General features: G+C 46.4%; 1 protein-coding gene across 1 annotated transcript in view; it reads right to left on the bottom strand.

Annotated features, from left to right (window-relative positions):
* LOC137633399 (uncharacterized) overlaps positions 1-14,029 on the bottom strand; it is a 102,337-nt gene that overhangs the window by 18,261 nt on the left and 70,047 nt on the right. The gene's annotated exons all lie outside the window — the stretch shown is intronic.

Here is a 14,029-nt window from a genome sequence, read left to right as displayed (position 1 = left end):
GGTGACCAGCATATCTTAGAGCGTCTCATGGCTAGCCTGCGGGGAGAGTCTACAAGACTTGAGAAGTCGCCCTGGGCAGAGGCAGGAACTCCCAAGCCGAGAACTTCTCCCGTGGCATACCAGACGCTCGATCTGGAAGCGAGTTTAGCAGGGGGAAACGTAAAGGCTGTCTTCCCTAGACTCTTTTTGGACTGCATCCACTCTCCTATAACTCGTAAAGCTCTCTTGGACGAGCGTGCGAGGACGAGTCTAGTAAAGGCAGGCGAGGATGACTGCGTACCTAAAGCAAACTCTGACGGAGGAGAGCGTGGAGCCACAGACACAAACTGGTCCGGAAACATCTCTTTGAACAAAGCAAGAACTTTTCTAAAGTCCAAAGAAGGTTGCGTGGACTTAGGTTCGTCAAGGTCCGAATGTGGTTCATCAACGTGTGCCGCATCGTCATCATCAGAGAGTCCATCATCCGAGTATTGAGGAGGAAGCGGCAATGGAGTAGGTATCGGCTGGTCAGCTGAGTCCGGTCGCACGGGTGCACGAGTGACTGAGCCGGACGCAACGTCATGGAACTGTTGCCCAGTCTGTGAGCTGGCAACAACCATCGCAGCGCGGGGACGCACAGCGTCTACTCCAGACTGTCTAGTCTGATGTGGGCGAGCAGAGGTAACCACACTGGGTTGCGGAGGTTGACGCTCCGCGTCAAAACAAAACAACTCTGACGGTTGTTGTACCTCGCGAACGTCAACGGAAGGTTCCGTGCGTCGCTGAACGTCAACATGCGGCTGGCAGGGTACACTGGAACGCATGGGTGGCGGGACTCTCTCAGCTGGAGTGCGCAAGAAGGTCGCCTCAGCGTACACAGGACGCACAACCGAGTGTGTGGTTGGTTGTAGGTAAGAGGGTGGTGCAGCAGCAACCTTCTCCGCACGAAAGTCCTGCATTAGAGACGTTAATTGGTACTGCATGGTCTGCAGCAAAGACCACTTAGGGTCTGCAGTAGCAGGTGCGGCGACAGACGGTGTAACTGCCTGAGGCGGTACCGCTTTGCCTCTCTTAGGAGGTGAGCAGTCATCGGAAGACTGCAGCGAGTCCGAACTGACCCAGTGGCTACAACTGGGCCGTTGGACTTGCACGGAAGGGACCGACTTGCGCTTAAGAGGCCGTGAGACCTTGGTCCATGGTTTCTTACGAGAAACCTCTTCCGCAGACGAGGAATAAATGGGCTCTCTCGTCTTTGTGTGGGTGGGACGATCTTGGGTAGATACGCCCGAAACCACGGAGGGAACGTCTGTTCGCTGATTAAAGCCTCTCGAACCCATTGGTCGTACGACATTGCTTCTCCCCTGGACTTGGGAGCTTGCAAGAGGTCCCGGACTAGGAGGACGACAGGCACGAACAGACGAACCCTCAAGCGCAACACTATCCACAACACTATCACTCACTTTACCACTTCCCACTGCACTTTTACACTTCAGCTCCTTGACGTCCGCCATGAGCTGGTTACGGTCACTAGCCAAGGACTCAACTCTCTCACCCAGAGCTTGGATGGCACGCATCATGTCAGCCATCGAAGGATCCTGAGTGCCAGAAGGGGGATCGGGAGCAACCACTACAGGGGAAGGAATAGGTTGTGGGGCATGAGGAGAGGAAAAATCAACAGAACGAGATGAACTTCTCCTGACTCTATCTCTCTCTAGCCTACGTGTATATTTTTGGAATTCGATAAAAACGAATTCCAAAAGCCCAACGCATTCCTCACATCGATCTTCCAATTGACAGGTTTTATCCCGACAATTGGAACAAACGGTGTGAGGATCGATAGAGGCCTTCGGAAGACGCCTTGAACAGTCCCTAGCATTACACTTCCTGAATTTTGGGACTTGAGAAAGGTCAGCCATTTTGAATTGGTCAAAGGGGAATTCAAAAACTATCCAAAGTCATCAACAAATAATCCGATATCAAAAAAAGAATGCAAGGATTTATTGAACAGAAAGCCTGCACAGCGAAAGCTCAAAACTAGAATAGTGTACTTCACCAAATAGTTGTGAAAACAAATCCAGTTAGCAACAGCGAATTAGTAGGTCTTGCCGGTAGCACGACAGAGAGAAAATTGAGTTCTTTGTTTACAATGAGTACTGAGTACCTGCACGACAGATGGCGCTGTTGAAGTACACCCACTACCTGCATAGCGATCGCTGGCAGATTTTTACGTAGAGTTTTCTGTCGAGCAGCAGAGCTGCCGCTTATATAATCACCGGCTAAGTTAAATATTGAAAAAGTTATTTACGATTGAAAGGGCTCAACGTTGTTTAACTTCGGTTTCCAAGTTAGGACCGCCTACTCTCGGATTAGGGGAGGAATAGGTAAGGTCGCATATAAACAAAACATTAAAATTTATCTTGATGTTTATTATAAATGGAAAGCTAATCGAAGAGGCCTAATAAAGGCGGTTGAGATATAAAATATATAGCGGAAAATCTATAATTAACAACAACAATTTATAACGTGATAAGATAATTGCTAAAAGCCTAAAACACACTTCCGTACCAAGGGAAGGGTCGGCCATTTAAAAGTCAAAGAAAGTCCAAAAAAACAATCCAAAGTCATCAACAATTAAATCTATCCAAAAACGAGTTCAAGATTTAAGTTGAAGATAAAACACCTGCACTGCGAAAGCTCAAACCAAAAGTAAGTACTTCACCAAGACTGTTGAAAAACTCCAGGTTAACAGCGAGTAATGGTACGTCTTGTCGATCAGACCGACAGAGAAAAATTGGGTCTGTTTACATGTATATGCGGTATCTGGCCGATAGTTGGCGCTAGTGGGCACACCCGCAACCTTCATAGCGATCGCTCGCGAGTTTTTGCGTGTTTTTCTGTCGAGCCGCCGGAGGCTCAGCTATTATATATTCACCGGCTAAGTTAAATATTTAAAAATAACATTAGCAAATACTTGATATTTATGTCATACGAAATGGGGCTATTCGTTGACTTTGGTAGCTAGAAATTGTAGGCTTATGAGTCAGATTAGGTCTATCCTAGGAGAAAAATTAACAAACTTTGACTTGAAAACAATTCGACTTATTAAGTTTGAAAAGTTGAAAACCTTCTTTGTACTTTACAATACACAAATGAAGAAAAACGAATGAGTGAAGATGAACAAGATGTAAATTTTGAAGCCTGGAGAAAAATATTTGAATCGGCTGCTGCCTCTAAATAATAATATACAGTACATATTTAGATTTCCATACAGTACATGGTATTTCATTATTATCACTAGAAAGTTTTTCTCTTGAAGAATACTGGTTGTTGAATTGAATTGAATATAAAACGTAGGCCTCAATCCAAGCACTGGGGCATCAAAGGACATTCTGTGTTATTATTTTGCTAATGGAGAAACAGCATAGGTTTATCAATGACAGTATTTAGGAAAACTGCGTTTTTCTTTGGCACAGAGGATCAACTACCAAGGAGATTATATTTCTCTTTGGACTCAGTTGAAAATCACTGGCTTCTTATCATTAGTCATTTTCTTTCTATGAATAACTCCGTCAGGAATGCCTACATAAGGTGAGCATCCAATTTCAGAGTAATATTTTTGGGCATTCATTGGATTGAGTTATATAACAGCTTATACATGCAGGCATCCACAATTCTATGACTGAATATTGAAGTGCTTCCGTGCTTTCACCGAAAAGGCATACAAGATATTAATATAAAAAAGATTGAAAAATTCTATAAAGGGAACTTGTCAAGCAATTGTTAATATCAGATATTCTTTGAAGTAATGGTATTCACAGTTCTACAAAAGGTACAGTGGATTGAGAAGACTTGAATACTAATTTAAGATCATTTTGAAGCATCTGTTTGTCTTTTCTGACAAGGCTAGTTTTCCTTAAAGTTATACAGTATAAGGAAATAAGGTAGCATAAATAAGGGAGTTGCATATACTTGTGAATTTTCAAGATTCGCTAGAATATTTTACCTAACCCTTTTTAAATGTTAAAAGGCAACTTTAAACGCTAGAAAAAATGTTAAGTTTAATTTGAATTATAAATGTCTGATTCAGTTGAGTCTGACCCTGTAAGCCCCAAATCAATTAAGTTGACCTTTCAAAAGGTGAAATTAGTTAAGACGGCCTTTTCCCCCGGGGCTATTTTCCCTGAGCTTGTGACACCCTGTTTTTCCAACAGGTTTAGAGCTTAACTAGTTATAATAAAAATAATAATGATAATAATGTGAGACTTGAGGAAAGCAATTGAATAAAGGTTGTTGCATTAATCAACAAAACTTAACCCTCTGAGATATTCTATTCGCATTAAAAATTCACGAACAGTTCACACTCATTTTAGCCGTAACGACAGTGTTGACATTTCAGTTGTGTTAACATGTTTTACAAGTCCCAATTCTTTCCTTTATAAATCTCTGTCATTGTAAAAACCACTTCCATCTGTCTAGAGAGCAAGGGAGAGAGAATATCTTTCCAATAGTTTCACCCGTGTGTAGAAGATTACCTCAACGAGGTTGTCGTTTTGATGGTATACAAATACCATGATGAAAACAGACACCAACGTTCATTTTCTTTTCTCTTCACCTTTCTCTCTCTCCACCCTAGCTGCAACGCACCCACAACAGTTGGGTAACAACCACATACATAATTCACTGCTAAGGTGAAAGAATGTGTCTTCACCTCGAACACGGTTCTCTGCCTGCCAGCGGACTGCGTTACTGAAAACACCACGAAGGAGAGAGAGAGACAGGAAGAGGGAGTGTGTGTGTTATTATCACCTTAAGTAGCTGAATATTACTATATTTTAGTCTGCTCCCAAAGAATTATCTTCGACAATAAAAAAAATGAAAAGAATAAAATATTCCCGTTCTCCTATTCGCAGTTTGGTTCTTTCATACACTTCTATGCAATATTCACTAAAAGATTATTATTTGTGGATTTAACAAAAGCATATTATGGTACAAGATTTGCGCACAGTAGATATTATATCTTAGATATATCTACTGTGTGCGTACTGTGTATTATATTGTGAGTGTAATACACAGTAGACTATACAGTACCGCATATGCATCATAAAATAAAACGGATTTTGAGCGAAGCGAAAAATCTATTTTTGGGTAAGATAGCCATGTCGTCCTGATGGAAGTTCCTCAAAGGCAGCTTCCTAGGGTATATTACAACTACGGCGATATTCCCAGAGAATTTACCTTCAGGTACCCAGAATTCTAACTCCTGGAGCGAGTATCCCTAAAAAGACCTTAGGGATATCGTAAATATCAGTGGACGTATTCTTGACACGCCTCATAGCAATCTATACCCCGAATAGAGTTAACACTTCGTAGGGGTAAAATGGCAAGAAACGAAAACGATAAGAAAGGGGGGAGCCGTTCATAAGGCATCTCTCCTCCCCGTTTCGAAAGCATGCCCTGCGCCGCTCACGGCGCCATCTGTATTCCTTGTAGCGATACACGAGGTGCTACAGATACTGTATGTAGGGAGGGGTCCTACTATCCTTTTCACTCTTATTTATTTATTTTATTTTTTGAAAAGGAGCAGGGCGGGTCCATCAGGACGACATGGCTATCTTACCCAAAAATAGATTTTTCGCTTCGCTCAAAATCCGTTTTTTGGGCTCAAGCCATGTCGTCCTGATGGAAGTATACCAGAGCATTACTGTATCTGTGGATTCTCAATACGTGCCGTACTCCTCAAGAATGTTTCTTAGTCAACTCGACTGACAGACCTAAGATGTTACCGTTATACATCTTTTCACTAATCATAAGCCATGAGAGTGCTTCCTGCCCCCTACAGGGAGGAGTCCTACTAGACTCTAGAAACGAACGAAGAGTACATATACCTATGTATGAATCACTCGCCAGCCAGTACCATATAGTGGTCTCACTCTATATGAAGTAAAGCGAAGTCTTACGGGACTACAGTATCCAAAAGAAAAAGTCCCGACCAGCACCCTGGTCGAAGTAAAATTAGACAAAAGGTTATATCTGCGTAGGATTAAACTTGCTGCTACCACCATCCTCAGAAAGGGGTGGAGTCCTTATTGCTAAGGAAAGTATAAACCAGTATAATCCAGGCTTTGCATTAAGGAATAGGCTATTATAGATATCCCCGATTAATATACATAGGCTAAATGCTCAAAAATCAATATGAAATCAAAAATAGGTGAAGGAGACGCAAGGTTCCCGAGAACAAGTTTATTGAGAAACAATAAATAGACATGGTCACCATAAATATGTACATATGCTAGGTGGATGACCAACAATTTACACAAGTACTGTAGTGCATGGATGAATGATTATCTGAAAGAAAACATATGTGTCACTTACACATACCCCGGTATCAAACTTAACGTCCATGTTACTACTTTGCTGACAATAGCGTTGGCAAACGCTTGGCACACCTGTCTGTACTTGTGCTACCATCACCATAACGTTGGAACAGTCACTGTGGGCTCTGAGAGCCTTCACTACCAGTTATATCAACGCATATAACTAACCATTCACCCAAGAATCCAAGTCCCAAATGATTCCGCTGTTCCTCGCAGAGTTAAACAGCAGGGTTAATGACGCAACCAACTGCTACCACAGACCTCTTTAGCTGCTCCACTTGCTTAGCATAGTGGCGAAAGAATACCCTGGAAGACTTCCAGCCAGTGTATGAACGAAGGTGTTCAAAATCCATAAAGTTAAAGAAGTTTAAGGATGAAGCAACTTTCCTCGGATCATGACCTGCGGGTGAACTGTCAGGATCCGCTCTGCGAATAAAATATGTAATTTTCGCCCTAAGCTGATTTAAAGATAAATTCGAGCCCGATGTTTCTCCTCTGAATAGTTGGCCCCCATGGAAGTCTGAAGTTCTACGAAGATAGACCTTAAGGCATTCTACGGGACATAGAGATGCATCTTCTTTCAGAGGGCAGATTCTCCAGGGACCCCACCTGTTGGTGGGCAACTCGTTCTTAGCGAGAAACGTAGGGTCCGGAAACAGGTTCAGTTCTCCCCCATCCAGGAACTGAACTCGGCCCTCCTCTCTCGAGAGGGCCACAATCTCACTAACTCTGGCCCCAGAAGCAAGGGCAAAAAGGAAGATCACTTTTTGAGTCAGGTCCTTCAACGCACATTCCTCATTATCTAGTAATGAGGCAAAATGAAGGACTTTGTCTAACGACCATGAAATAGGCTTTGGAGGAGCTGATGGTCTAAGCCTAGCACAGGCCTTTGGGATCTTATTAAATATCTCGTTAGCGAGGTCTACCTGGAAGGCATAAAGAATGGGTCTTGTTAGAGCTGACTTACATGTAGAAATTGTGTTCGCCGCCAGCCCCTGTCCGTGGAGGTGAATGAAGAAGGATAGGCAGAACTCCGTAGAGATCTCGTGCGGGTTCTTATCTTTGACAAAGGCTACCCATTTCTTCCACGCAGATTCGTACTGCCTCCTAGTAGACTTACACTTGTATTCTTCCAGGAAGTCGATACTATCTTTCGAGATTCCGAACCGTTTCTTCACCGCTAGGGAGAGAAAATCATGAGCTGCAGGGTTCGGGTTTTCTGTAATGAAGCGAAGACAGTCGACTTCTGGACTTGCTGGGACAGAACTGGGTCCGGGAGTGGTAGAAACCTCAGTCGTAGTTCCAGAGCTAGAGGGAACCATACACTGTTCGGCCACTTGTGGGCCACTATTGCTGCTACTCCCTTGAAGGATCTCAGTTTGTTGAGGACCCTCAACATCAGTTTGTGAGGGGGAAACAGGTAGATCCTGGACCATCTGTTCCAATCGAGGGACATCGCATCTATTGCTTCTGCCGAGGGGTCCACGTATGGGGACACATATTTCGGCAGCTTCTTGTTGTCCTTCGTCGCGAAGAGGTCTATCTGCAGTTCTGGGACTTGTCTCAAGATGAAAGAGAATGATCCTGCGTCTAGGGACCATTCTGTCTCTATCGGTGTAACCCTGGATAGAGCGTCCGCGGTCACATTCCGGACTCCTTGAAGGTGAACTGCTGACAGGTGCCACTTCTTCTTCTCCGCCAGTCGGAATATGGCTAACATTACCTGGTTGAGAGGTGGGGATCTCGATCCCCGCCGATTCAGACATTTCACAACCACCTCGCTGTCCAGTACCAACCTTACGTGGATCGAGTGACGTGGGGATACTTTCTTCAGGGTAAGAAGTACTGCCATAGCTTCTAGAAAGTTTATGTGAAAGGTCCCAAATAGCTTGGACCAGATCCCTTGCACTTTTTTCCGATGGGAGTGACCCCCCCACCCTACCTTTGAGGCGTCTGTGTGGATTGTCACTGACGGGGGGATGGCTGAAGAGGTAGAGACCTCTTTAGACGACTGGCTTGAGACCACGGTCTGAGAAGAGAACGTAGTCGAAGTGGGACCGGTCTCTTCAAGTCCCTTCGCTCTTTCGATGCAAAGGTTCTCCATACTCCCGCTGCATCTTTTAACTGTGCTCTTAGCACTGGGTCTGTTACTGATGCAAACTGAAGAGAGCCCAAAACCCTCTCTTGTTCGCGTCTTGATATCCTCTCGGAACCTAGAAGTCTCCTGACAGACCCCGCTATTTCCTTCCTCTTTGACATCGGGATGGAAAGACGGTGTGACACTAGATCCCAGTGAATTCCCAACCACTGGAACCTCTGAGCTGGAGAAAGACGAGACTTCTTTCTGTTGATCATGAAGCCTAGATATTCCAGGAACTGAATCACTTGTAGGGAAGCTTGCAAGCATTCTGCTCTGGATGCTGCCCACACCAACCAATCGTCCAGGTAGGCTACTACCTGGAACCCTTTTAGGCGTAACTGTTTGAGAGCTGCGCTCGCAAGCTTCGTAAAGATCCTTGGGGCTATGTTTAGTCCGAAGGGCATCGCCCTGAAAGCGTAAAGTTTTTGTTGTAGCTTGAATCCTAGGTAGGGGGAGAGACGACGACTTATTGGAACGTGCCAATATGCGTCTGACAAATCGATGGAGACGGTATATGCCCTCTTGGGCAGTAAGGCCCTTATGTGTTGTAACGTTAACATCTTGAACTTGTGGTTCACTATGAACTTGTTGAGTGGTGACAAGTCCAGAATGACTCTGAGTTTCCCCGAGTCTTTCTTGGGAACACAAAACAGCCTCCCTTGGAACTTGATGGACTTTACCCTCCTGATCACCTTTTTCTCCAACAGATCTTGGATGTACTCCTCCAAAACGGGGGTGGAGTGTTGGAAAAATTGAGGGCACTGGGGCGGAGTACTGTACCAACTCCAACCCAGTCCATTTTTGAGAAGGCTGTGGGCCCAGGGATCGAAGGTCCAGCGATCCCGGAAATACTGAAGTCTCCCACCTACCGGCGACACTTCACTTTGACTGCCCTGCAGTCTTGCCTCCCTGGCCGCGACCACCTCTGAATCCTCGTCCCCTAGAGGGGCGTCTTGATGACCCTCTAGCTGCTCCTCTGGGTCTTGCACGAAACGTGGTCGACTGTCCCTCGAACACGGGATTGAATGCCGGGGAAGCTGATGACATGGCTTGGGGAACCCATTGGAAGGTGGTCGGGGTCTGGGCTACCAGTTGTGGAACCGGAGGCAAAGCTGGCTGCTGCTGCTGTTGTCTTTGCGGTTTGAAGGACTTGGCTGGACGGGAGGAAAACCTTGACTTCTTCGCCTTTCCTTTCGGCTGAGGGCCCTCATCCGGAGAAGACTTCCTCTTAAGGGACAGGCCCCACTTCAGGAGAAGATTGCGGTTCTCAGTGGCTGCCTTGTCCACGATCTCTTTGACCACGTCCTTGGGAAAGAGATCTTTACCCCAGATGCTGGATGAAATTAGCCTCTTGGGTTCATGCCTCACTGTGGCCGAGGCGAACACAAACTCCCTACAGGCCCTCCTTGCTTTAACAAAGCAATAGAGGTCCTTGGTTACTGTGGCCAGATGGATTTTGGCCATAACCATGAACATCTCTGGCATCTTGGGGTCGCTAGCCATCGTCTCCATGTTGGTCTGGAGAGACATCGAGGCTGCCAGGCGCTCCTTTGTGTCCAATTCCCTCCGTAGAAGGAATTCCGACAACTTGGGAAGGTTTTCGCCGAACTGCTGTCCTGCAATGTCGGCGTCCAACTTCCCAACCGAGAAAGTAAGGTGCACCTCCTTCCAGTCCTTATTGTCCATTGGCAATGCCAACGATAGAGGTTTACATTCCTCCAAAGACGGGCACGGCTTGCCAGCTTCAACCGCCTTCATGACGGCCGCAAACCCCTTTTGCATAAAGGGGAAGGCCCTAGCCGGGGAGGATACAAAGGAGGGGTGCTTCTTACTCAAAGCGGCAACTTTTGAGTTTGAGAACCCCCTCTCCTTTAAAGCAGCTGTTAAAGTGGCTTGAGCCTTGGAGTGATCCAGGATAATCACCTCCTTTGGTTCCGTCTCCTCCTTCGAAGCCGGCTCCTTCTTCAAACGGACATAGCAGTCTGGGTAGGCCCCTCTACTGGGCCAGAATTCCACCTCCTCAAGGGGAACTGAGCCCAGTTTCTCCGACATGACGATCTTCCCAATCGTCATCGGCATGTGCTCGGCATATCTCCACGGGTTGGCATCCGAGCACAGAGGAAGGTCCCTAACGTTGAGCTTCTTTGGAGGTCCACGTGATGCTGTGATCTTCTGCATCTGGAGCTCCAAAGTAGCGGCCTTCTGATTATTCTCCCTCTGCATCTGTTGGATCATACCAACGATGGAAGAGAGAGCCTGTCCAAGCTCTGCTGGAAGAGCGGACGAGGTAGAGGGGATAGGTTCAGAGACCTGATGATACGGGAACCTCTTCCTCCACGGCAATAGGATCTCGATCCTCCTCCTCGCCCTCTGCGAGGAGATCCTGCTCCGCACGATCGGACAAGTCGGACATCTTGTCGTCCAACTGGATGTCCTGCATGGCGTCAGCGACATCCTCCTCCACTGGAATCTGGATCAGAGGGATCTCCGGCCGAGGCTGGGGAACAACAGCATCAGGGGAAGCCTTGGGAAAAAGGTATGCCCTCATCTTCTCGTTAGGAAGACAAGGTCCAGTGGTGTTTTTCTGAAAACCCCTTACCCATAAGCGAAGCCTCTCCCTCGCTGCATCTCTTGACTCCGCCGACCTAGGGGATTCAAAAGCCTCTGATAGCAGGTTAGTACATACAGCACATACCTGCGGATCCCAGTAACGATGGTCATCATTGGAGGCTGCACAAGCCCCGTGCCTCCTACACGAGGCATGTCCGCAAAAGTTCTTACTGCGGACATTGCAGAAGACACTATCACACTTCGGATGCTCCTCCTGTAAAAGAAGAAAAATTTCCATGAATATCAAGTGAATTTCAATTCACATGTAACAAATGAGTATTCAACAAGAATAAGGGAAAGACACCTACTTGTGAAACCCACACAAACACCTGTGGAAGCCCACCAGCCAAGTCACATAGTTAGTCTTTACTAGAATAACCAGAGAACGTATTTCCAAAGGAAATTAGGTGTAGCTCACACCTAAGGTAAAATATTACCATTCCGGCCAGGGATAAAAGAATTATCTTTTATCCTTGTAAGGCGACACCAGGTGATTGTACCAGTAACACAAGTAAGATAGAAAAGACAGTGTTGTAACCTACTACATCATGAACTCCCTTGGTTGAATATACCACCAAGAGAGGACTGATACAGTACCTGAGGGTGGTGTGCCAGCCGGCTATTGCCGGTCAGCACCCCCCCCCCCCGTTTTTCGAAAGGTAGATCTCAAGTACACAACATCAGATCACCCTTATTGGGGAGAACTCCAGATCCCATGCCTGAACCGGCCGGCAGTGGTTGCCGGACCGCAGCCACCCGGTTTGCACTGCGTTGCCGGCCATCATTCTTAGTGGCCGGCTGACTGGGCAGTGTCGCAGGCCGGCCGGCAGCAGTAAACAAACCCTGCCGGCTGGCCCCCCACACTAGGCAGCGCTCGGCTGCCAGCCCCACTTGTAGTGGCCGACAGATGAGCAAGAGACCGGCCGGCAAAGGTATACACCCAACGCCGACCGACAGCAAGAGAACTGGAGAACACCCCTCCCCACCGACGGCCGGCCTGTAGGCCGGCAGACGGCAAGGACAACACATACTAAGACAATAGAATGAGTGCCGGGTTAAGAGACTATGAGTCTCTGGGCCCGGCACCCGAAAGAGTGCCGAAAGGAAGGGGAGACACTAAGTCAAGCTTCCTAACCGCTGCCTACTGAATCTACAGACGGCAGCGATGGAGGGACCAAGAAAGGACCGGGCAGCACTCGAAGTAATGGTCTCTGCCGGTCGGCACACTCTGCCGGCCGACAGGAGACCACGCCAGTTCCTCATCCCAACCTAGGCTAGGCAAGGATGCAGACGACTGACACAAGGAACGGAAAAAAAGAAGGGAAGGACAGAGGGTCCTATCCAACCTTACCTTGGTTAAGGGTCATTCCCAACAAAGACAGTTCATCTCAGTTAGAGAAAGACCCGAGAGGGAGGCCGGCACTACTGGCTGCCTCCCAAGAACCACGGCAAGGAAGGAATTGCCTTTCCAGAAAAGGGAACATATCCCGAGACCGGAACGGCAATGGGACAGTCTGATGAGTCACCGAGTAAAGGGATCACTACTGGAACCCAACAAGGTGGACCAAGGGGATAACCCTTAATGCCCGAGTCAATCAGCAAGGGAGACTCTGCCCCATGCCAGACCAACCGGGCTCAGACTAAACACTGTTGTACTGTCCCCCTCTGAACCAATACAGTTGGAACGGGAAGGTACAGTACTACTCCAGCATAGATATATTTGAAGATTAATTCAAATAAACCACTAGAGTTAAGCCTAAGGCTTAAACAGAGGGAAAGGGTTTGCCCCTTCCCCGAAGAGAAGGGAGCAAACGGGGAACAGATAATATTATAATGACCTAAGACAACCTAGCCTAGGCACTAAGAGAATCGATTACCTAATTCACCGAAACTCACACCAATACTATCTTGGAAGGTACTCGAAAAGGACTTATATGTATAACGTTGCCTAACGCTTAAAGCAATAAATTCACATTTGGAAGACTAATTATCATGCTGGAAGTACATAGGCCAACAGCTAGCCTACAAAGACTAGTGTTGGCAGCCTTGGCAAAACTTCGCCAGGCACACTACTATCGCATCATAACAGAATTCCTAAATAAGCTAAATAGCTAATATTTAAGCGCAAAGGGGCTGGGAACGTCGCTCTTGCTAACAAATAAATCCTATTTTAGCGAGCGACAGCATCCATGATGCCTCCAGCAGGCAACAGCTCTTGTATCAAAGATAACTCTTTTAATTACTTTAATTTTAACCAAGAGCCTACATTTATACATAAAAGAAATAGTACTCAACTTATCCGAGGCAGAAGAAGTTGGAGAAAGCATTATTAAGCGAGAAAATTCCAAGATTGGGTAGAAAACAGGGAAAACACACCGAGTCGTAGAGCTACGCAAAAAGGAATACAGATGGCGCCGTGAGCGGCGCAGGGCACGCTTTCGAAACGGGGAGGAGAGATGCCTTATGAACGGCTCCCCCCTTTCTTATCGTTTTCGTTTCTTGCCATTTTACCCCTACGAAGTGTTAACTCTATTCGGGGTATAGATTGCTATGAGGCGTGTCAAGAATACGTCCACTGATATTTACGATATCCCTAAGGTCTTTTTAGGGATACTCGCTCCAGGAGTTAGAATTCTGGGTACCTGAAGGTAAATTCTCTGGGAATATCGCCGTAGTTGTAATATACCCTAGGAAGCTGCCTTTGAGGAACTTCCATCAGGACGACATGGCTTGAGCCCAAAAAGGCCTTTTATAAACTTGAGCCTAAGTAGAGCTTTGTCATTACTGGTTGGAGAAAACCTCCAAAATGGCCACTACTATGTTGTACTGTAGCAATAACATCTTAATAAAGAACTACATTCAAATGAAGTCGATTGCTCTTCCTCCCGCTACATCCATTCAGAGATTGAGGCTGTTCCTTCCAGAG

The sequence above is a fragment of the Palaemon carinicauda genome, chromosome 43 (assembly GCF_036898095.1).
Source record: "Palaemon carinicauda isolate YSFRI2023 chromosome 43, ASM3689809v2, whole genome shotgun sequence".
In the NCBI taxonomy this organism is placed as follows: Eukaryota; Metazoa; Arthropoda; class Malacostraca; order Decapoda; family Palaemonidae; genus Palaemon; species Palaemon carinicauda.
Note: the sequence above shows the minus strand (reverse complement) of the source record. Positions and strands in the feature narration are given on the sequence as shown.